This window comes from Schistocerca americana, chromosome 4 (genome assembly GCF_021461395.2).
Source record: "Schistocerca americana isolate TAMUIC-IGC-003095 chromosome 4, iqSchAmer2.1, whole genome shotgun sequence".
NCBI classification, from domain to species: domain Eukaryota; kingdom Metazoa; phylum Arthropoda; class Insecta; order Orthoptera; family Acrididae; genus Schistocerca; species Schistocerca americana.
In genome coordinates this window covers 793276138-793298878 of record NC_060122.1, presented here as the reverse complement: position 1 = coordinate 793298878, position 22741 = coordinate 793276138, and positions in this window count along the sequence as shown.

Here is a 22741-nt window from a genome sequence, read left to right as displayed (position 1 = left end):
GGGAAAAATTACGGCTGTAGTTTCCCCTTGCTTTTAGCCATTCACAGTACCTGCACAGCAAGGCCGTTTTAGTTGATGTTACAAGGCAGATCAGTCAATCATCCAGACTGTTGTCCCTGCAACTACTGAAAAGGCTGCTGCCCCTCTTCAGGAACCATACGTTTGGCCTCTCAACAGGTACCCCTCCATTGTGGTTGCACCTATGGTACAGCTATCTATATCGCTGAGGCACGCAAGCCCCCCCACCAATGGCATGGTCCATGGTTCGTGGGGGGAGGGGGTGGGGCCAGATCATTTATGCATATCAAAAATAGTAGCAGCCCTACCACACTTCTCTGAGGTGTGCCTTGTCTCTGTCTCACCATTGAGTACTGAATTTTATTATTTACGAAATCTTCAAGGCACTCAAATATTTGGGAACTTATTCCATATGCTCATACCTTTGTTAACAGTTTGGAGGAGGGCACCATGTCAAATACTTTTTGGAGATCTAGAAACATGGAACCTGCTTGTAGCTCTTCAGCCACAGGCCACAGTATATTGTGTGAGAAAAAGGAAGCTGAGTTTCACACAAGTGATGCTTTCTAAACCCATGCTGTTTCATGGACAGAAGCTTTTCGGTCTAAAGGAAATTTATTATATTTGTATTCAGAATATGTTCAAGATGTGCAGCAACCCAATTTTAAGGATATTGGTCTGTAATATTCCACGTTCATTCTTTTATCTTTCTCATATACAGTCATCTGCACTTTTTCCTGTTGCTTGGGGCTTTGTGCTGAGCAAGAGATTCATGATAAATGCAAGCTAAATAAGGTGCCACTGTTGTAGAGCACTCTTTGTAAAACCAAATTGGGATTCTGTCTGGACCTTGCAACTTATTTGTTTTCAACTCTTTAATTGTTTTTCTACACCAGGGATGTCTATTACTATGTTGTTTCTATGGAACCCCGTGCAATGGTCAAATGACAGTACATTTGTATGATTCTTCTATGTGAATGATTTCTTACACACAAAATTTAAAGCTGTGGCTTTCCTTTAGCTATCTTCTACTTCCACAGCAGTCTGGTTAATGAGTGACCAGATACAAGCCTTAGACCTGCTTAGCAATTTTACATAGGCCCAGAATTTTCTTGGGCTCTCAACAGATGTTTTGCTAAGTTATGACAGTGGTGGTTGTTGTATGAAAAAGTATATGTTTTAGCCTATTGTCACAGTTCATTTATTTTGCCAACTGACTACCAGTTTCAGTACACAGCAGCACCTTCAGACCATCTGCTGGCTCTCAGTCGTCACATTGTCAAATACACCTACTTTTGATTATCACTTGGGAAGCCAGTGTGACAACTGAGCACCAGGGAATGGCCTGAAGATGGTACTGTGTAATGGAACTGGTAGTCACTTGGTAAAATAAATAAAGTGTAACTATAGATTAAAATATATACTTCTTCAGTGTTGCATTTCTCTGTTCCACTGACAATTTGTCAGGAATATGTAAAATTGTTGTACACTTCGCACATAGATCTTTTTACAGACCCATGAATCTCTACTAACCTCTGCCTGTTGTCATTTTCTTGTTGTCTTCTGAACCGAGTGTGCAACAGTCTTTGGTTCCTCAGCATTTTCTAAACTTTATTGTTAAACCATGGTGGGTTTTTTCCATCCCTAATCCACTTACTAGGCACATACTTCTCTAGAACATGATTTACAATCCATTTAAACTTTGTACCTAGTTCCTCTATGTTCATCATACTTGAACTATATAACATCAGTTCAATGTCTAAGTGAGATTCTAACAACTGCTTATCTGTTCTTTCTAGCAGAAACACTCTCCTACCCATTTTGACTGATTTACTAACTTCAGTAACCACAGTTGCTGTCATAACATCAAGATCACAAATCCTCATATTTAAACTGACAGCACCTATATGGTCACATCTATCTGTAGCTGCAAGGTCTAAAATATTTCCACTGTATGTGGGCTGCTGAACTAGATCCTCAAGACAATTTTCAGAAAACGTGTTCGTAAGTACTTTGCAAGACTGTCTGTCTGTACCCCACACAGTGAGTCCTAGAAGCTACTGTCTGTATTCAGTAGGTGAAAGCATGCTTTCTGGACAGCACTCCATTTATCCCGAGATGGCTCATATAGTGACTGAGAGTATGGTCCTCCTTGTACAGTGCGATGTTGTGTTGTGTCTTAAGTGCATGTGTAGAGAGTTCCACATTTTCTTGAGGAAAGATTCTACTTATGCGAAACTTCTCCAACACTGTTGACTCCCAGTAGGTTTCCTTCTTGAACAAGCAATGAATTATTATTTGTTCCTATACAAGAGTTTATATTTCGTATGCCAGACAGGCTACACCTTCACACATGCAACTTGGATGGTGAGATGGCAGATTCAGCAGCCTGCATGTCAAAACAGATAACAGTAGTTTGATCAGTACTAGTAACAAACCAGAAGTTACTTGTAAGAATGTGGTTTTGACTGTAAATAGACAAGTCAAAAGCGTTGAAAACATTCACCTTTTTATATTCTGAAGGCTGAAGTTTGAGATCTGTAAAAAGACTCCAAAATGGGATTTTGCTAATAGTTGTATGCTCTTATCAAACCATATTGCCATTCATTCATTCATTCATCGATTCGTTCTATTTGTGTCACGGGTACCATAAATAAACCTGAATAAAATGATATTGACTGCAATGTGTATTATGATGTAAATCTAAATGTACAAGGGCAGTTGAAAAAGCAACAGCAAATTACCAGTGTTAAGTGCAATTAACACATCAGCATTTGAAACTCCCAGGAAGTAAACACGCATGCATTGAGAAAGTTTAGCATCTGCTGACAGATGGCATGACAAACTGAATAGGAAAGGCAGTTTCCATTGTTAGCTGCAACAGGCAGAAGATGTGCTTTGTTGATATTGCACATTTTAGTGGTTTTGACTGAAATAAACTCACACTGCAGTGTTCTTCTTGAGCATGCCAGTGTAGAGTATGCACAGAAACAGCTAAGTGAAAAATCCATGCAATACACACATTTATATATAAAACCCAACTACAGAATTTTCTTTTGTGTGATACCGTGTGTGCAAGAATTGTATGTTGATTTGAAGTTCTAGATCCACATATCTTACTATTCATGTTGCTCCTGCATGATCGTTTATTGTTCGTATTAATACCCATTTGTATTGTGATACATTTTGTGAAATTTTGAACATTTCCAAGGGCACTGATAAACTTGTACTGTTATTGTCAGTGAGAGGCTTGAATCAAATTTTGCTCTTTGAACAGTTTTGAGAGCAGTAGGCCTATCTTCATTCAAAACAGCCATTCTCTAGTTTCATTGTAAAATTACATGTTGAAATAGTTTACTTCTGAGAATTTTCAGACACTGGCAAAACTATATTTTTGTAAGTTAGTAGTATGAATGTTTTGGATACTTAACTTATTTTTTAGCATTTCAGTATTTGTCATTCACAGTTCTGTGAAAGTTTACACCACCCCTGATTGCCACTGTATATCAATGCAAATAAACATTCATTTTTGAGAATTTTCGGAAGCTACCATTGTCTTGCCAAGGCTAGCAAGAGACAGGGGTCATGTGTGTGAGAGATTCATTTGCAGGAGTGTGCATGTGAATGTTGTCTAATTTGGGAAAAGGTCTTTTTGGCCAAAAGCTTTCTTGTTTGACAGTCTTTTTGTTGTGCCTATCATCGAGATTAAAAACAGTGCATTGATAATGGCTAGGCACTAGCCAAAATCTGGATTTGTGAAAAAAAAATCATTTATAAATTACATAATAGTCGCTGAGTGCACTCACTTTCCTAATAGAAGATAACCTGATGATTTAGGGTATGTGACACTAGTGTGATGCTTTTGTGATTTCCACGTTTTCTTCTGTTACCCTTCTTGAACAGTGGGAGCTCTTTTTCTCAGTCTTCTGGGATCCTGTTTTCTTGCCAGATTAGTGACAGAACTCTGTATAACTAGTTTAAACCTGTCATTTCTGCTGCCTTTACCATATCTGAGTTTAGTTCATCATAACATGGAGAGTTGCCATTTTGTTTTTTCTTTCATGCAATTTCAACTTCAAGTCATGTCAGTGGGTGTTCCTCACACAATGTCATTTATGGGAGGGTCAGTTGTGGTGGTGTAGCCACTGTCTCCATTTGGGGGCTTGTTTGCAAAATATACCAGATTCAACTGGGAAAATTCTTGAATAGAGCAGAAAAATTCACTGTAGCCACAATAGTTCTCATATGTGAACAATAGTTGACATACAATTTGTCTGTGACACAATGATACATGTTTTAGACAAATTTAATGTATTACTCATTATTATTGAACAATTAATAGGAGTTTAAGGGGATACGGAATCGGATTTTGGGTTAAAAAATCGAATTTTTTTTTATTGGCGTATTATATTCTGCCATGTTTCCTCTTTAAAATGACGTATCATACATAGCTGTACTACAATTATAACTATTTTATTTTTATATATTTGTGAGATCGGGTATTGCGCTTTAGTTATACACGTCTCTCGTGGCTGACCATGAACTTTTTGGCAGTACCTTTAAAGTGACATGAATTCAAATATCCCGGTTTCCAGCGACTATTTATACACTAGTTGCCCGAAAATGTTTCTCTCTGGTTTCCTCAAGTTACTCTTTGACTTTGTGGCGGGACTGTTTTGTAAACAGTGTGATATAAGAAAGTAGTTGTTGTTGAGTTATTTCGTATTTAGTGCTTCATTTTTCGCAGTGAAAATGCCTAGAGCTAAAGCAAAAGTATTTAAAAAGCGTGTGAACTGGCAAAAGAAAAGAAATAATGATTCATTAGCAAAGCAAAGCAGTTCATCATCATCACTGTTGGAAAATGTGAATCCACTTATTACTGATTTGCCGAACAAACTTACACCAAATGAAAACAGTGCTTCTCATAAAAAACTAAGAGATTTGGAAGAGAAATATAATTTACTTGATAGAGGGAATGAAGTTTTTGAACTCATTGATACGAATATATTGTGTGAAGCTCTTGAAAACAGTTTGTGCTGCAAAAAATGTCATGGAAACGTTTCTCTGAAAGTAGAATCCCATGTTGGCCTGGCTGCCCAGTTTAATTTAATATGCAGTGTTTGTAAATACAGCTGTAAGTTTCCAAGTTCGGTTTCAGTAACTGTAAATAATGGATACAAGAAAACTGAACTTTATAGTGTAAATATTAGGTTAGTTTATGGATTGCGAGCAATTGGTAAGGGCAAAGCAGCTGGTGATATGCTATGTGGTGTTCTAAATCTTCCAAGTGCACCTTCAAAGTTTGAAGCTTACAATTATGTACTAGGATCTGCAGTTGAAGATGTAGCACAGAAGTCAATGCAGGTTGCTGTGGAAGAAGCAGTGGAAGAAAATGACGGCAGTCGTGACCTCACAGTGGCGTTTGATGGCACGTGGCAGAAAAGGGGCCACACCTCCAACAATGGTGTTGTAACAGCAACTAGTGTTGATACTGGCAAGGTTATTGATGTTGCAATAATGTCTAAATACTGTAGGTGCACAGGCAGGCTGAAAAATGAACACAGTGATGACTGTATTGCTAATTATTATGGTAGTAGTGGTGGCATGGAGGTTGCTGGGGTGAAGAAAATTTTTCATCGCTCTTCACAGTGGTATAATGTTCGCTATGTCAAATATCTGGGAGATGGTGACTCTAAAGCATTCAAAGAAGTTTTGGAAAGCAAACCATATGGGAACAGTGTAAATATAAGCAAACTTGAATGTATAGGACATGTGCAGAAGGGAATGGGTGCCAGGCTGAGAAGGTTAAAATCAGTTATGAAAGGGAAAAAACTAGATGATGGGAAAACCTTGGATGGCAGAGGAAGATTGACTGATTCCATAATAGACCACATTCAGAACTGCTATGGCCTTGCAATCAGGCAAAATACAGGCAATCTTGAAGAAATGAGGAGAGCTATATGGGCTTTATATTTCCACACCGCATCCACGGATGAGCATCCACAACATGGTTTGTGCCCCAAAGGTGAAAACAGCTGGTGTAAATACAATAGGGGACTAACAACAGGAGAGAAATACATTCACCACCACAGTCTACCATCAGCCATCATGGCAGAAATAAAGCCCATTTTCAGAGATCTGGCTGACAGAAGTCTTCTGATGAAATGTCTTCACGGAAAAACGCAGAACCCCAACGAGTGCTTGAATAGTGTGATATGGCATCGTCTCCCAAAAACAGTGTTTGTCGGAATTAATACACTACATTTTGGTGTGTATGATGCTGTGGCAACCTTCAATCTTGGAAATATAACTAAATGCCAGGTCCTTCAAAAGTTGGGTATGTGTGTTGGTTCCCGTACGGTACGTGCTATGTTCTTTTTAGATCAGCACAGACTAAGGCATGCTGATAATATAATCAAGACATTAGTGAAAAAAGCAAGACAGGTGCAGAGGGGTGCCAAAAGAAGACTTGAAGATGATTATGAAGACTGTGAAGGGGGTATTAGCTACGGATCAGGAATGTTTTAATCTTCTTTCTCCGTTTCCCGTAAGTTTACTTTTTACTTCATCTAGGAACATTATCTCAGGTACTGGTCAACCTAGAAGTCTGAAATTTTTATGACGTAGTGACATAGGTCCCTATTACATACTGAAACAACGATTTTTTAATTACTTGATTTACAAAAGACTTAGGGGTGATAGTCTAGTAAAAAGCGATGGAAAAAATTTACTTAAAAATAAATGTACAATATCTCTGTAAGAAAATACTTTGACAATAAACTGTTGTTTCAGTATTGTTGTAACATATGAATGCACATACAGTAAAATTTTTACCTCTCTGTCTCCAGTTGTTTGTGAGAAAATGTTCCCTATAGTAGGCATATATTAACATTGCGGGGATAGGTGATTCCGTATCCCCTTAAGTTTGGATTTGGTACTTTTTGTCATAAAAATTATTTTGGATGTGTACAAATTATATTTCACAAACAAGTAACACATGGTACCAAAATATTTTTGGACATTTATTAAAAATTACTTTAGAGGACAAGTTCAGCAATCAAAAATTTAGGACATAACTTATCTTTGTCATACTTAGACCACAACATATCATGTATTAATTCTGTACTAGACCTTCTAGAATAGGATTTAGTTCAATTCCTACCTTTTTTTGTCTGAGTTATTAAGAGATAGTGTTATTAAAAATGATTACACATACAGGCACTTATTTTTCCTAGTATTGCCAATATTTGCTTCAGGATATCAGTCATGATAATGCATGTCTATGTTATCATTGTCTATATCCTCATTAACTATTTGTACATCATTATGCTCTATCACACTTTTTTAAAAAGGAATTTAGTTCAATTCACAGCCTCTAGCAGAAAGTAGTGATACCAACTCTTCTTCTTCTTTCTTTTTTTTCTTGTTGTACTTGACTACTATTTGGTAAATCTTTTACTTGAGGAAAATACAAGTATACCTTACCTCTCTTCTGATCATTTTATGTTTTCACACTGGTGTCGCAGCATGTAGACCAACCAGAGCTGTTGTAAGATGAATAGTGAGACATTTAGCTCCAATAATTTTGAATGTTTTTGACTTTGGAACTGATATTTGACTGAGCTCTTGCCATTTTACCCAGGAAAAATTAAAATTTTGAGAGTGAAGTGTTCCTGCTGTCTCAAATACACTGTCGTACTCATCTAGGGCATTAGTTTCAAGTTTTCGGAGTTTATTTTTTACAATACCGAAAGATCTATCTGCAGACATGTATGAATTACCATGATCATGGAAGAACCACTCAATTTGAAATTCATATTGTGTTGTAATCATACAGAATAGAAATAAAATACAATAATTTTTGTTTTGAGATGCACAGCTGTCACAGAACAATTGAATACACTTAATATTATTTCCATCACATTATGGTTTTAAGAATAACTTGAAAAAAAATCCAAAGACATGAACCAATTTCCTTTGGACTCCTACAACTTTTATTCAAGTCACCTATCAAAATACGTCATGTCAGGGAAATAATGTTGTTCTCCTCATGAATAACTACCCCCAACATATGATCCCATAATTGGCATAATTGTCACATAGAAGAAGGTGTAATTAGATGAATGACAAACGCTAACTTCACTTAATTTAGGTTTATTCAGCACTTTAAGAGCATGGAGCAAACTGCCTCCAGCGAGAACACAAACAGTATGTATACATAAATCTAAAAACAAAGATGCTGTAACTTACCAAACAAAAGCGTTGGTATGTTGATAGAGACAATAACAAACACAAACACACACACAAATTTCAATCTTTCGCAACCCATGGTTGCTTCATCAGGAAAGAGGGAAGGAGAGGGAAAGACGAAAGGATGTGGGTTTTAAGGGAGAGGGTAAGGAGTCATCCCAATCCTGGGAGTGGAAAGACTTACCTTAGGGGGAAAAAGGGACAGGTCTATACTCGGATGGATGTGTGTGTGTGTGTGTGTGTGTGTGTGTGTGTGTGTGTGTGTGTGTGTGTGTGCGAGTGTAGACCTGTCCCTTTTTCCCCCTACGGTAAGTCTTTCCACTCCCGGGATTGGGATGACTCCTTACACTCTCCCTTAAAACCCACATCCTTTCGTCTTTCCCTCTCCTTCCCTTTTTCCTGATGAAGCAACCATGGGTTATGAAAGCTTGAAATTTGTGTGTGTTTTTGTGTTTGTTATTGTCTCTATCAACATACCAACACTTTCGTTTGGTAAGTTACAGCATCTTTGTTTTTAGATATATTTTTCCCATGTGGAATGTTTCCCTCTATTTATTCACAGTATGTATACAGCTACAGAACATTCCAATACAATGATTCTTGACATTTGTGGATACTTCTAGAATGTACTCGAACTGAAAATAGAAATTAAAATTTTACAGTCCAGATGAATTTTGAACTCACGACCCTCCATGCAATAGTTTAGTATCATAACCATTACACCACGGTGCTAGTCAGCGTCTTGTGTGACATTGCTCCCTCCTTAAGAGAACAGCATCTCGGTGTTACATCATCCTAGTCAGGGAACGAGTCATCAGTCCTGTATACTCCGACTGCCGATGACTGATGCTTGCCCTGGCAGTGATCTTCTTAGCACTTATTTTGCCGCTGTACTCCTCATCACCTTTCTGCTTGTTGCCTGTCGCTGGAGCTTCAAATTTACCCTGGGTTGCAGGATCCTTGTAGGGCTTCATTCGAAGGACGTGGACCGTATCTATGATCTTTCATCGTCTTGTGTCGGGGTCGAAATCTTTAACTTCATAAGTAACATCAGACAACTCTCTTCCAACCTTATAAGGTCCAAAGTAGCGCCTGAGGAGCTTCTCAGAGAGACCAACAGGACGGTGGCTCGTGTCATACCTTTGGCAATCGTTTTCTTGAGCCTGCAGCGTGTGGAGTCGAGCTAACTGCCAAGCTTCCTCAGCTCTGGTTAACACCTGGCCAATGTAGTCAATGTCCACGTCATCAGGATGTAATGGAAACACAGTTTCCATCATCGTAGTCACCTCACACCTCATCCCAGTTTCTTTGCTCATCATAGATGAACATAGATAGCATGTCAGCCAAGGTCTTATTAAGGTGTTCAGTAAGCTCGGCTTTTGTAAGTGTCCTAGAAGCATAGGCTATAACCTTCTCTTTTCCATCCGAAAGTTGCCCCAGAACAGCACTGATCCCATACCCACTGGCATCTGTGTGTAGTTATGTAGGTGCTCTCTCATCATACAGACCAGGAACAGGGTCAGGCATCAGAGTTTTTCACAGCACATCAAAAGAATGTTGCTGAGCACCACCCCAGATAAATTTAGCATCAGCTTTTAACAACTCTTGGAGTGGCCAGGTTTTGATACAAAAGTCTTTGATAAAAAGATGGTATTAAGAACATAATCCAAGGAAGCTTCTCACATCTCTGATACTTTTAGGAATAGGAAATTCTGTTATAGACCTCACCTTTTCAGGGTCTGGTCGCACAACTTCATTTGACACAAGGTGTCCAAGTATTTTGATTTCTTTTGCTCCAAAAAGACACTTTCTTGGATAAAGTTTTAGTCCAGCTTGTTGCAGACACTTAAGAATGGCCCTCAGTTTTTTTATATGTTCATCAAATGTCTCTGAGAACACTATAATGTCATCTAAATAACAAAGACATATCATCCACTTCAGGTGACGTACAAGATTATCCATCATCCGTTCAAAAGTTGCTGGTGCATTACACAAACCAAATGGCATTACCTCAAACTCATACAGGCCCTCAGGGGTGATGAATGGAGTTTTCTCATGATCAGCCTCATCTACTTTGATTTGTCAGTATCCTGAGTACATGTCCATGGTTGAGAAAAACTTAGCCTCCTTCAGACAATTTAGTGTATCATCAATTCATAGAAGAGGGTAAATGTCCTTTTTAGTTATCTTATTAAGTTTCCTGTAATCAACACAAAAGCGCCCACTGCCATCCTTCCTGACGAGAACCACTGGTGACGACCTTGGGCTCTGCGAAGGCTGAATGATGTCATTCTTCATCATTTTCTCTACCTCAGTGTGAATTATTCGATGTTCTGTTGCTGACACACATATGCTCTCTGGCTTATTGGTTGATGCCCCCAGTGCTAATCTGGTGCTTCACCATCGATTTGTCCAATTTGCTCTTCTTCTGTGGATTAAAGCATTCAGAGAACTGCTGAAGACCGGCAAGTAGCTTCTTCTGTTGTTCCTTAGTGAGATCTGGTGATAGTCGAGCTAGAAGATCTTGTCACGTAATGGTAGTGCTAATTTCACCCACAGACTCGATATGCGAGGTTTCTATGATGCTCAGCTGTTATGCAATTAATGGCTCAGCATTTTCTATGCACAGGCATCTTGGAAGGATCTGTGGTTCTCGGTGACAGTTAACTATCCACAATTCACTGTATATGTTCTTAAATGAGACGATAGAGGGTGGGATGACCAAGTTATTCTTCAGTGGTGTTTCTCTTACATTCCACTACAAGATCCATGGGTTGATGCATGGCATGACACATGACAGTTACCTTTCTAGCACTGACTGCAGGAATGATCATTTCATTCAGCACCCATAGTCTCCACACACTCAGATGCACATCTTCCTGTCCACAGTATCTCATCTCGTCTAGCATAATCTTCGAGTGACCACAATCTATAATTGCCTGAGAAGTTTTCAAAAAGTCCCATCTGAGAATGATGTCATGACTACACTCTTGTAAGACGATGAATTCTATGGGCTGTGTATGGCCACTTATACCCACACGAATGGTACATCTTCCTGTAGGTTTTATTTCCCATTATCCAACTTTAGCAGAGATGTTTTGCTGTCGACAAATACCATTTTCTGCAACTGGTGACGGTACTTCTCTGAAATGATTGAATATGGTGTTCCAGAGGCCACAAGAGCTTGGGCTGGTTGGCCATCCATGAGGATATTGATGTGGTTTCCTATCATTTTTGTAGTGTTTGACAGCGGAGGATTTTTCTCTTCGGCGGCCTCACCTCCAAGGAAGGTCACACCCATTAGTTTTCTGGGTTTCAGCAGCTCGGTGATCAGCTGGGGCTTTTAAACGGTCATGGAGACTTTGATTGGTGTGTTGGGGAGTGTCCTATCCAGCGGCTAGCTTGCGGCAATGGTGACCTACTTCATGCTGCACCCACATCTTCTTGTTCATCTTTGTCTTCCCAGAGTTGGCGTCGGCTGAGATCAGTCTGCTGTCTTCTGATGCAGGCATCATCAAATATCCACCACCTTTCTTGACAATGGCACACCACATGTCCCTTTCATCCGCAATGGAAACATACAGGTTGGTTATCCTGGGTCCTCCAGACGTCAGTCTTCCTTGGTGCCCAAACAGGTTCCTCATGCGGCATTATAGAAATGTAACTTCAACCAGGTCTCCACTTTTTCACCATTTTAAAGGGAAATGAAGGACAAGGGATTGGCTTCAATGTCTGTTCCACTTCTTCCATTATGATCTCTTGAAACGTCTTGGTTTTGTGCTTGCCGTGCAACCCAAGTGCCTTCTGAACTTCCACTCTCACTATCTGACAAAGAAAACTTGTGGAATCAGTTGCTCCCTCCATCACAGACATTGATGCAACATTGGGAAGTTGTTCAAACTTCTTGCATGTAATTCTTTTTTGATGCATTGTCTCGATATACTGGCACCATTTTGTGAAGTTGTCTGTTATCAAAACTTCCTTCAGGCATAGGGCTTGATATATGTCCTCAGCAACACCCTTCATGAGATGTGCAACCTTCTCTTCCTCCTTCATTCTAGGATCCACTATTTTACACAGCTTCAAGATGTCTTGAATGTGGGATGCTGCAGTTTCTCCTGTACACTGTGCCCTGCACTTAAATTTATCTTCAGTCTTGCACTCCTGTCATATGGGTGTCGCTGAAATACTTGCGCAGTTCTGCCTGGAATACTTCCCAGCTTGTGAACGTCTCCTCATTGTTCTCATACCATTGCTTGGCAGTGCCCTCCAAGTAGAAAAATACGTTGGTCAAACACACAGTGTCATCCCATTTGTTAAATTTGGATGTACGCTCATATACCTTCAGCCACTTGTTTGGATCTTGGCCATCATCACCAAAGAACCTGGAAGGATGCCTCACGTGGTGGCACACAGTTGCTCTTCTTCTTCTTCTGTCTCCAGTAGATTGCGATCTGTTGAATATGGCTCGAACTCGGGTTTCTTGCTACGTAAACGGCGGCTCTGTCATGGCCTGATGGGAGCCACTGTGTTGATAATGTGTGCCATCACAAGTTCATATGCCCAGCGCCTCCACCAGAATAATGTCACGTAAAAGAAGATATAATTAGATGAATGATAAATGATAACTTCACTTAACGAAGGTTTATTCAGCACTTGCACATACAAGAGCACAGAGCGAACTGCCTCCGGCCAGAACACATACAGTATATATACACCTACAGAACATTCCAGTACAATGATTCTTGACATTTGTGGATACTTCTAGAATAAACTCAAATTGAATATAGAAATTGAAATTGTACAGTCCAGATGAGTTTTGAACTCACAACCCTCCATGCAACAGTTGAGTAACATAACCACCATACCACGGTGCTGCTCCAGCTTCTTCTGTGACAATATGCTTTATTAATTTGTGCCTTTGATAAAGGCTGATTCTAAATCAAGTCATTGTTCGCTGTTACACTACCAACTTGAAATTTATTAAAGTTCTGAAAAAAAACTTTGAATGCTAGCCAGTCATTGCAGCTGTCCTGTTTTATGTTGCTGAACTCCAAATTGAAATTGGTGACAAAAATCTGAAGAAAATAAAAAGTTTATGAACAGGTCTTCCCAAAACAAGCATTTACTTGATATCCCCATTAGTATCAGCTTTGAAATGAACTTTGAATGCTAGCCAGTCATTGCAAGTGTCCTGTTTTATGTTGCTAAACCCCAAATTGAAATTGGTGACAAAAATCTGAAGAAAATAAAAAAGCTAATTATTAATTACCTTTTAGTACACAGTGATTTTAAATTTTAGACGGCATATGAATCTAACTTTTAACTTTCAACTCATCATATCATATCTACCCCATAATTAATTTATTGCTCACTCTTACAATACATTGCATAGGTATATTGTGTTGAATTTGTGTTGCCAGCATCTCTCTCCTTGCAAAATAAATTCCACATCTTACTTGTGGTTAATTCTGGAGGTAAGTAGTTTCTTAATGGTGTCTTCCCCCTCCCCCCTGCACAATGCTGTTCTCTGAGTTAAACCTTCTTATGTGAGCTATAATTTCAACTTGCAGTTTCTTCACATCATCACCAAGCCTTGCACCAACTGTAGTTTCAGAAGCTACTACCCCACTATTCATTTTCCCATCATCTGCATACTCAATATTCCGTCTCCCAACATAAAAAATACTTAGGAATGTAGATCTATAAACAGGACCTTCCCCTGAAGAGTAGTTTGTATGCTGTAGCTTACAGTTTTCTTTTTGCTTGATCAGTCTTTCTTACCATGATTAGGCCTTCTTCTTTTAGGATAATTCACATCAATATACCCCATTAAAAAGTTTGTCTAACACATAGCAGAGAAACTCTTGAGATATACATAATGCATGCAAAAATTATCATTATGTTTACATATTATTTGAGGTTTTGCAGCTGAATCAGTGCAATGTTTTTCGTATTTCAAAGCAGTCTGCTTCCAAGTATTTACAGATATTTTACATTTACATTTCCGTGGCTTTTCTGTAACGTCAGACACATTGGCATATTCATTAGACATATCAGAAATCATTTTAAGTGTTCACCATAAACAAATACAACAGAAAACACAAGAATATTTTGTGAAATAACACAATAACAAAACGAAGGCAGCCATTACGGAAACTATAATCAGATGATCACACACTCTCTGTATCAGCTCATTGCATTTGTGTCACAGCACTCAGCCAGATCAGTGCATGAGGATTTTGTACTTCTTTCTTTAAAAGATCAAAGGAATTCGGTAAGTTTTGGTGTAAAATGCTGGACTTGATGACCTCTGCATAAGGAATTTGGTACTTTTTGCTAGAAAAATTTACTATTAGATCCAGAGAGCTACGAGGTAGGAGCAGCCATCTCTTAACCCATTTTTTGAATTTGTTGGATTTGGTACCTTTTGGAAATAAAGTCCACACCTAGCAAAATTTCAAAATGTCTCTTCATTTCATCAGTGTCTACTTTCTCTGTTCTTATTAAACTTCCATTGCCTGTTTCCACTGTCAGGATATTTACCCATTTACTTTTTTTATTTTTTTATTACTTTATATAGGAGCTTCCTATTTCCTTGGGAGTCTTGCTTAGTGAAATTATTCCAGGTCTTTTCCTTTTACAAAATTGTTAAGGCTTTCGTGGCCACTTGTTGACAAACTGCCTATTGGCTTCTGTCTCACGTTCTTCAGCCGACGTTCATCTAATGATTTTACTGAAGTTTCACCAGCACGAGTGGCTGGCATTGTCAAAGCTTCACCCTCCATTGTCAGTTCACCACCGGCAATGGAGGGTGAAGCTTTGACAATGCCAGCCTTTCGTGCTGGTGAAACATCAGTAAAATCATTAGATGAACATCGGCCGAAGAACTCGAGACAGAAGCCAATAGGCAGTTTGTCTTTTCCTTTTCTTCCTATATCACACAGTTCACAGTCAGCTTTTTGTTCCAGTATTCCTGTGTAGATGCTCAACTCCCACCTCATTCTATGCATAACCTGTTTTCTGTTTTTGTGGTCTGGGTTTCTTTTTAGCATTTTTTTTTGCTTTCTTACATTGGTCATTCCACCACAGTGTTTCATACTCCCTTGGTGTTGTAACTGTTCTTCCACAGGTATCCTGGGCGTCTTTCACAAGTATTTCTTTGAATTCTGTCCATTCTACTTCTACAGTTCTCTTTCCAGTTTTGCGTAATTTACTTGTTATCCTTGCTTCAAAGTTTCTTTTCTTCTCTGAATCCTTCAACAACCATGTCTTAGTTTTTGGTATTTTCTTCTGCTTTACTTAGGGAATACAAGTATTTTTTATACCTGCAACTAGCAGCTGATAGTCACTACGTAAGCACTTGCTGGGTATGACTTCAACATTTCTGACCTACTGACCAGATTGTTTATCAGTGATGATAAAGTGTATCACAGTTTTGAACTTTCCATCCAAGCTATGGCTTATAATTTTATGGCTGATTGGTCTTTTCCCTCTGTGATACAACTTGCTTTCAGCACATGTGCTTGGAAGAGAGTGCGGTGTACATCTCATAGTCTCATCTGGGTGATCCTATCACTTATAGAGTCAACATTTTCCTGTATGTCTATGTCTTTGTGATGGAGCAAACCAACCCCATTTTTTCAACACAGTATGTATCCATTTCTCAAATGGTTCTTCACACAGTCTTTCCAATTTGTCTCACTCCATCTCATTATCTCCAGCTCACACCTGTCCACACAGTGTGTGAGTTCTTCACACTTGTTAGTAAGAGTGAAGATATTCATTGTCCCAATTCTCACTTGCTTCTTCATAGATTTTTTGGGGCCTTCTGTTACCTCCAACAGGCACCAGGCTTTTCATCGTCATTGATTGGAGAGGTAACTGAAAACCTATTATGTCCAATATTATGTTTCTGCCTGAGGCTTGATTTACATTGGAAAGCAATATAAAGATACTTTCCTACCATCTTGCTAGACCTAATATAACATAGGATTTTCTTTTCGGTTTTGCTACAGGATTTTCTTTTGAGGTTTACTCCTTTAACCTTTGTGATCCTGTTCCTTCCTGGAAGACCTGTATTATCACCAGATGGTGAAAGATTGCCTCCTCTACCAGCTGCATTGTACTGTAGTTTCTTCTCTGCCATTAAGGTCTTTGAAAAAATTCCTGTGCACATGGCCTATGATGCAATGCTCTAAGAACCACTATTAATTAAGTAGTCTAGGCGTATACTACAGATTTGTATCACTCCTCTTGGAACTGACAAGTGTTTACAGAGACATGTGAGCAGTCTTTCTCCCCACACTCCATGCATGAATGGAATGAAAAGAAATCCTAATATGTGGCACTATCGAAATTACCCTCTGCCAAGCTCTTCGCAATGCTTTGAACAATTTTGATGTAAATGTCGTTGTGGATAAAGGTGAGACTGAAATCAAAAGTGTTATGAAGAGGATAAACAGTGTTGCAGGAGACTTTTTCTTTCACACTAACATTTGACACACCCAAGCATCCAGATTTTATTAAAGTTGGATTAGTATATCTTCAGTTGTGGTCTTGCGCACCCAATTTTTAAGGTACTTTATATGCCTCTGTTCTGGACATGTGATGGTGACATTTACATATTATAAAATGTGTGGGAACTGTGACAGGACAGCTAATGATTAAAGAATGTCATGTTCAATAGCTGTGATGAAATTCTGTCTCTGCAATATCATTCACCATAATGGTGAAGAACCAGACAATGACATTAACTGCAGCAATATGCACATAGATAATCAGGGCAAGATTTGTTATACCCAGGATAGTATCCCTGGCAGACACTAAAAATTTGTCCAAGTTCTACCTTGGCAGCCCCCAGAAGGCAAACCACTTGTGTCAACAATCAGTAAACTGCTAGCTAAAAGGGAAATGCTGAGCAAGCTGTGACAAACATGAAAGCTATCACAGCATGGGGGAATGACCAAGCACTCAAGTCTGCAAGTGAAGCATAATGACATCATGGAAGTAGAGAGATATTGTCATACTAGTGGTGAAGCAGAGTTTCTTAAGGAAGGGATTCACTGCTTTCATGAACAGATTTGCTTGGATTGATCAATGCCATACACTTTCGTGGATCAGACACCCTGTATGGTTCAAATGACCACAATATTTTCCTCAAGTATTACCTCCCTCGACATTCTTTAAAACTAATGTAAAACCATTATCCTGCTTAAAAATATCGTTCACTTTTTTTTTACAGGTGTGACAACTAAGGGATGGATTCCAGATATTCAAGCTGCAAAATATCATGTCCTCATCCTCAATTGCACCCAAGACAGTAGTCATCGAGAACAAATGAATCTGATTATCTGTTACATCAAGATGTCAGGCGTTGCAGCTCCGACCATTTAAAAAAAATTCATTCAGTCTTTGGTAGTGAGAGATGCAAGTGGAGAAGGACTGATGAAGGTTTAAATAGACATCCTGGAAGAAAACAATTTAAACATCATGGATTGTCGAGGCCAAGGATATGATAACGGAGCCAATATGAAATGTAAAAATCTGTAGGAGTACAGGCTCTAGTTCTGCAGATCAACAATCAGGCAGTGTTTACGCCTTGTGTTACTCACAGCTTGAACATGATTCCTGGAGGCATGGGCAAATGTAGTATGGAGGCAATGACATTTTTCAACATAATACAGAAAAAGTACACTCTAATTTTGGCATCCACAGAGAAATGGAATATTCTCGCTGAAATCTGTTCTGAACTAACCTTAAAGACACATACAGATGTTAGATGGGTTCTTATGATGAGAGCATCAAACCTATCAGGCACCAATTGGGGAAAGTTTGTGAAATGCTCAAAAAGAATGCCAAAACAACAAAGGATTCATCTGTCTGATCCAAATCACTATCTTTAGTAAATCATTTCCTCAGCTGCTTCAGATTCATTTCAGTTCTTATCATATGGCACAACCTGTTACATGTCTTCAATGAAATTATTAAAGTCCTTCAAGCTGAAAGTATGCAGTTAGATGTTGCCCTACAAGAAATGAGTGGACTGGATGACTTCATCAAAAACTACGGGGAGATAGGATTCACATCTGCTATGTCAACCGAAAAAGAATTGGTGGTAGATTTAGGATGAGACGCAAAGTTTTCAACTCAGCGTCAAAAAAGTACATATGATATTTCAGTGAGACTGAAGACAATTCAGACACTATTTGCCAATGAGACCTGAAAACAGTATGCGGCCAAAGAAAGATTTAGAATTGAATACTTTCTGGCAGTCATTAATGAAGCTTTGAGCAACATGAGGTCAAAGACATGACTAATTATTCTGCATACTTCAGATTTCTCTTTCATCCATCCGAAATTCATAACATGCAAAATGAGAAAATTGAAATGAGTTGTCAGAAATATCAGAAACAAGCGAGTTATCTGCAAGATTGGGAACTAGCTGAGGTTGACACATCTGACATCATCTCACAAGTAAAACTGCTGCAGTTCACACACTCAAGTACTTAGGCACACTGAAAATATTGTATGCCAATATTACCACAGCCCATCTGTCACTGTGCCATATGGAGAAAGAAGTTTTTCAAAATTAAAAAGTATTAAGAACAACCTTAAGATCTCCCATGGCACAGGACTATGGGGCTCACTATTCTTTCGAGTGGTGAGGTGCTTCAGTTGAAGAAAGAAGGCATGATTCGAGAGTTTACTTTGGGGGAGGCACACAAAGTACAGTGTTTGTAAGTGTACATAAGGGCAATTGCATAGTTTCCAGCTGTTAAAGTTTAATTTGCTGATTGCGAAGCCAAATATTTTATATACTGTACCTATTCATATGTTCACCATATTGTAGAACAATTTAAGATGCAGTTATTGATATTGATAACATTTCTACATGTGTCCAAGTAAAGTGTTTTATGACGTTAAGGTGGCTAAAAATAATAGCACAGTTTCCATCCATTTTATATTTTGTTTAAGTTGCTGTTAGCCAGATACTTTACATACCTGTTGCTATTTTCCATGATTCTACATGTTTAAAATGTGATAATCGATGATTTTATTTAAAGTTGTGTCTAATTTTGCTAATACAGAAAATGATTGTGTTTTAAAGCAAGCATCCCCTCTCCCTTCCCCTCAATTCTCCGCTGCCTCACACTTGGCTCTGCTACAGGCCAGACTTTGCATGCCCTAGTGATGAACCATGCAACCTAGTTCCTCACTTAAATCTTTTCCTTCAGCATAATCAAAAGATAAATCATTCTGAATCTCTTTAAAATTTAAGTCTTCTGCCTTATATTTATCACAGGATTCATCCCTTTCAGTTTTCAATAAGTTCACAGCTGCCCCAGTCACTACATTTCCTCCATAATTTTCTAACATACGATATATACAAAATAATCTACTGGTTTTTTCCCATTTCTTGTTCAGTTGACTTTCCCACCAGTTTGGATAAAAGGCCTTGCTGATATCAGTAAGCATTTCTCAAAATTTTTCATTATTATTGTTAGTCTCATAAGCATTCCTCACTAATCTTAAAACTTTTCTCCTTTCTCTTCTAAGCTGATCATAAACCCATCCGGAGCAAGTTTCTGAGGTTTTCTATTCCTAAACCTTCAGTGACTAATTCTACCGATACCTCTTCTATAGTCTTATTCTTCTTCTTCTCATTCTTCTTGTTTATCCCGGCTTCTTGAGATCTCTTGTGAAGAGACACGATACAACAAGTTCCGTAGTGGTGTAGGACAATCAATGAAGTTACACAACAGTTAATAATTTAACTTTTTGAAACTGCTGGTTTATTGGCATTTATGGAAAGAAAAACACTCTCATAGTCTCATGTAGTCAGCAAACTTAGTGTAACATTTTGTGTGTGTGTAATGGGCCATACTACGTTGCAAATCATTCTAATGACTTAGTTAAGCTGCTTTACAATGTTCCTAGGCAACGTAATCAACAAGGTGATATGTGTCTCAATTAAAACTGGACTTCAATATTTTGAATAAACTTTCGGTTCATTTTTTGTCAAAATCAGCGCTTGTCTCAAAATTAATTTCCAACTTTGTGCATTAAGTTCAAACGCATTTGTAACTATTGTACTCGATTTACTGGACAGCTCGATCATGCACTGGCATGTAACGATTTCAAATCGAGTGCACAGGTTTCAGCTTTCCCTAATGGTCTAAACGACTCTTTTGTAATAACATGATGTGTCTATCTCAGGTAAAGTTTAAATGAAACTGGATTTACGCTCTATTTGGTTCAAGATCACAAAATAAAATTAACCACATAGGTCAGCGAACTGTGCACGCGAACTTTTAGCACTCTAAATGATAACTCGCCTCAGAGTAAAAGCCGCATATAATTCATACTTTTTTTATGCTTACAAAATTCAAAACACTTTATATTAAACAAATAAATTATGGCATGTAATCACTAATTAAACATTTCCAATTCTGAATAAACTTCAAGAACTTGTATTTCATAATCAATAAAATTTTATCACCTGAGAGAAATTATTAGTTTGCTAAAACAGATTCAGATTACAGTCAACTCGTGTCTGGACAATGACATCATGAATTGAAACTTGGAATGAACGAAATACCCGTACTGAAAAATGCTGTCCGTTGAGTAATTTACTAACTTTTATAACAAATTTGGTACCCCTTGCCTCACTACATAATAGCTGACAAGTAGTGTTCAACAATGCCTGTTTCTCTGATCCTTCTTTCCTAATAATCTTTTTCCCTACTATTTAACAAAATTTGCACCATTAATTGCTTCATTACCTCATCTACATTTATATCAATATAAATTCTCTCTTCCTCTTCACACCCTTCAACATCATTTTCTTACTGTCAGCTTCATTGTCTTCATCATCATCACTATCCCTAATCACAACTGATTCACCCCTTAGTATCATATCCATGGTTGTTGCTGCTCAGCATCATCATTCATACAGTCATCTACTTGTATTTCAAATAACCTCCCTAGATTAGAACTGTTATATTCATTATCATCCTTGATTATTTCACTTTCTACCCAGCTATAAAATTCAGGTAAAGCCTCAGCATCCATCTCTGGATCTCTTACATTTTTATGATCATGTTTGTTCTCTGACAATTATTAGCCCTCACAGCACCCTAATTCTTTTCTCAAATCCTAACTTGTTCACATGGTAAGTGGACTGCCTATTCCATTCCCAGTTATTGTTATTGAATTTTCCTCTTCTAATCCAGTTAAAATTTGAGGTCCTGTAATAACTTGGTCTGCTTGCCTCACAACTGTGGTCTCTCATTAAGGCAACCTGGAGTTTTCCTGTCTGTTTCCTCTGTTGTCTTGCCTCGAATTTGAATGTGTTACATTCCCCCCCCCCCCCCCCCCCCCCCATCTTCTATTCGTTTCCATCATTTCTTTCCCACTGTCTGTCTCTTGTATTCCCATTATAGTCTCTTGCCCCATTATTCTGATTTTCTATGGTTACCATAACATCTTTTCCCATAGTTTCCCCTATTACAACTAAGATTCCACTCCTGATAATTATATTCTTGGTTAACATTTCTATCCAGTGCCCTGTCCAATTTGTCAACATATTTTAAAAATAAGTCAAGAGAATCCTCTGCCTCATGAATTAACTCCCACTGTAACCTCAGAGTTAATCTCCTCTTAAGAGCATCAGTTAGTGTCATCTCATAAAAATCTTTGTCTAAGTGAATTAATTTCTTTAATTTGGTTCTACAAAAATCTTTCATAGACCCATTTCTTTCTTTGTAAACAGAACCATTTAAAAATTCGCTCTTAATTCTGGCCAGGTCTGATTCTGACCAGAATTTGGTTAAAAAACTTTTTTCCAAGTCCTTCAGTTATATACACCTACCAAATTTTTGTTTGACAAAGTTTCTCCTTCAAGAAACTTTTTGACAAATTTGAATATGTGTCACAGCAGACACAAAGTTGGTTTTATAATAAGGTAAAAAGACAACAGGGTGCAAATTGTCTTTGGGAAAACTTTTAACTGATAAGTTGGACCACATAATGCCACTGTTAACTCTCATATTTTTAGTAACACATTGGTCTTGTATTTCTACAAGTTTTTGAACTAATACTTGTAATTTTTATCTACATTATTTTCCACAATATGAAGTAAATTTCATATTTGTCCCTCTGTTTCAGTGTTTAACTTACTAACCTTATCTTCTACAGTTTTCTGACCAAAACAGCTTATATAATATGAAAATGGAAACAACTTCAAATCTTGCTGGAATTTGAGTGGTATCATAAATATTGCTAATTGAAAAGAAAGTTCTATTGGACTATGCTGTATTATAGGCTGAAAGTATATACAACAAGATACAAAGAATTAATCACATCATAAGGGTGTGGCGTAGAGCGCCATAAATATCGATATTTGTTCTGTGCTTAAGTGTGCTATCTTTGAGGAGAGGGCTTTGGGCAGGATGCTGGACGCTAACGGCAA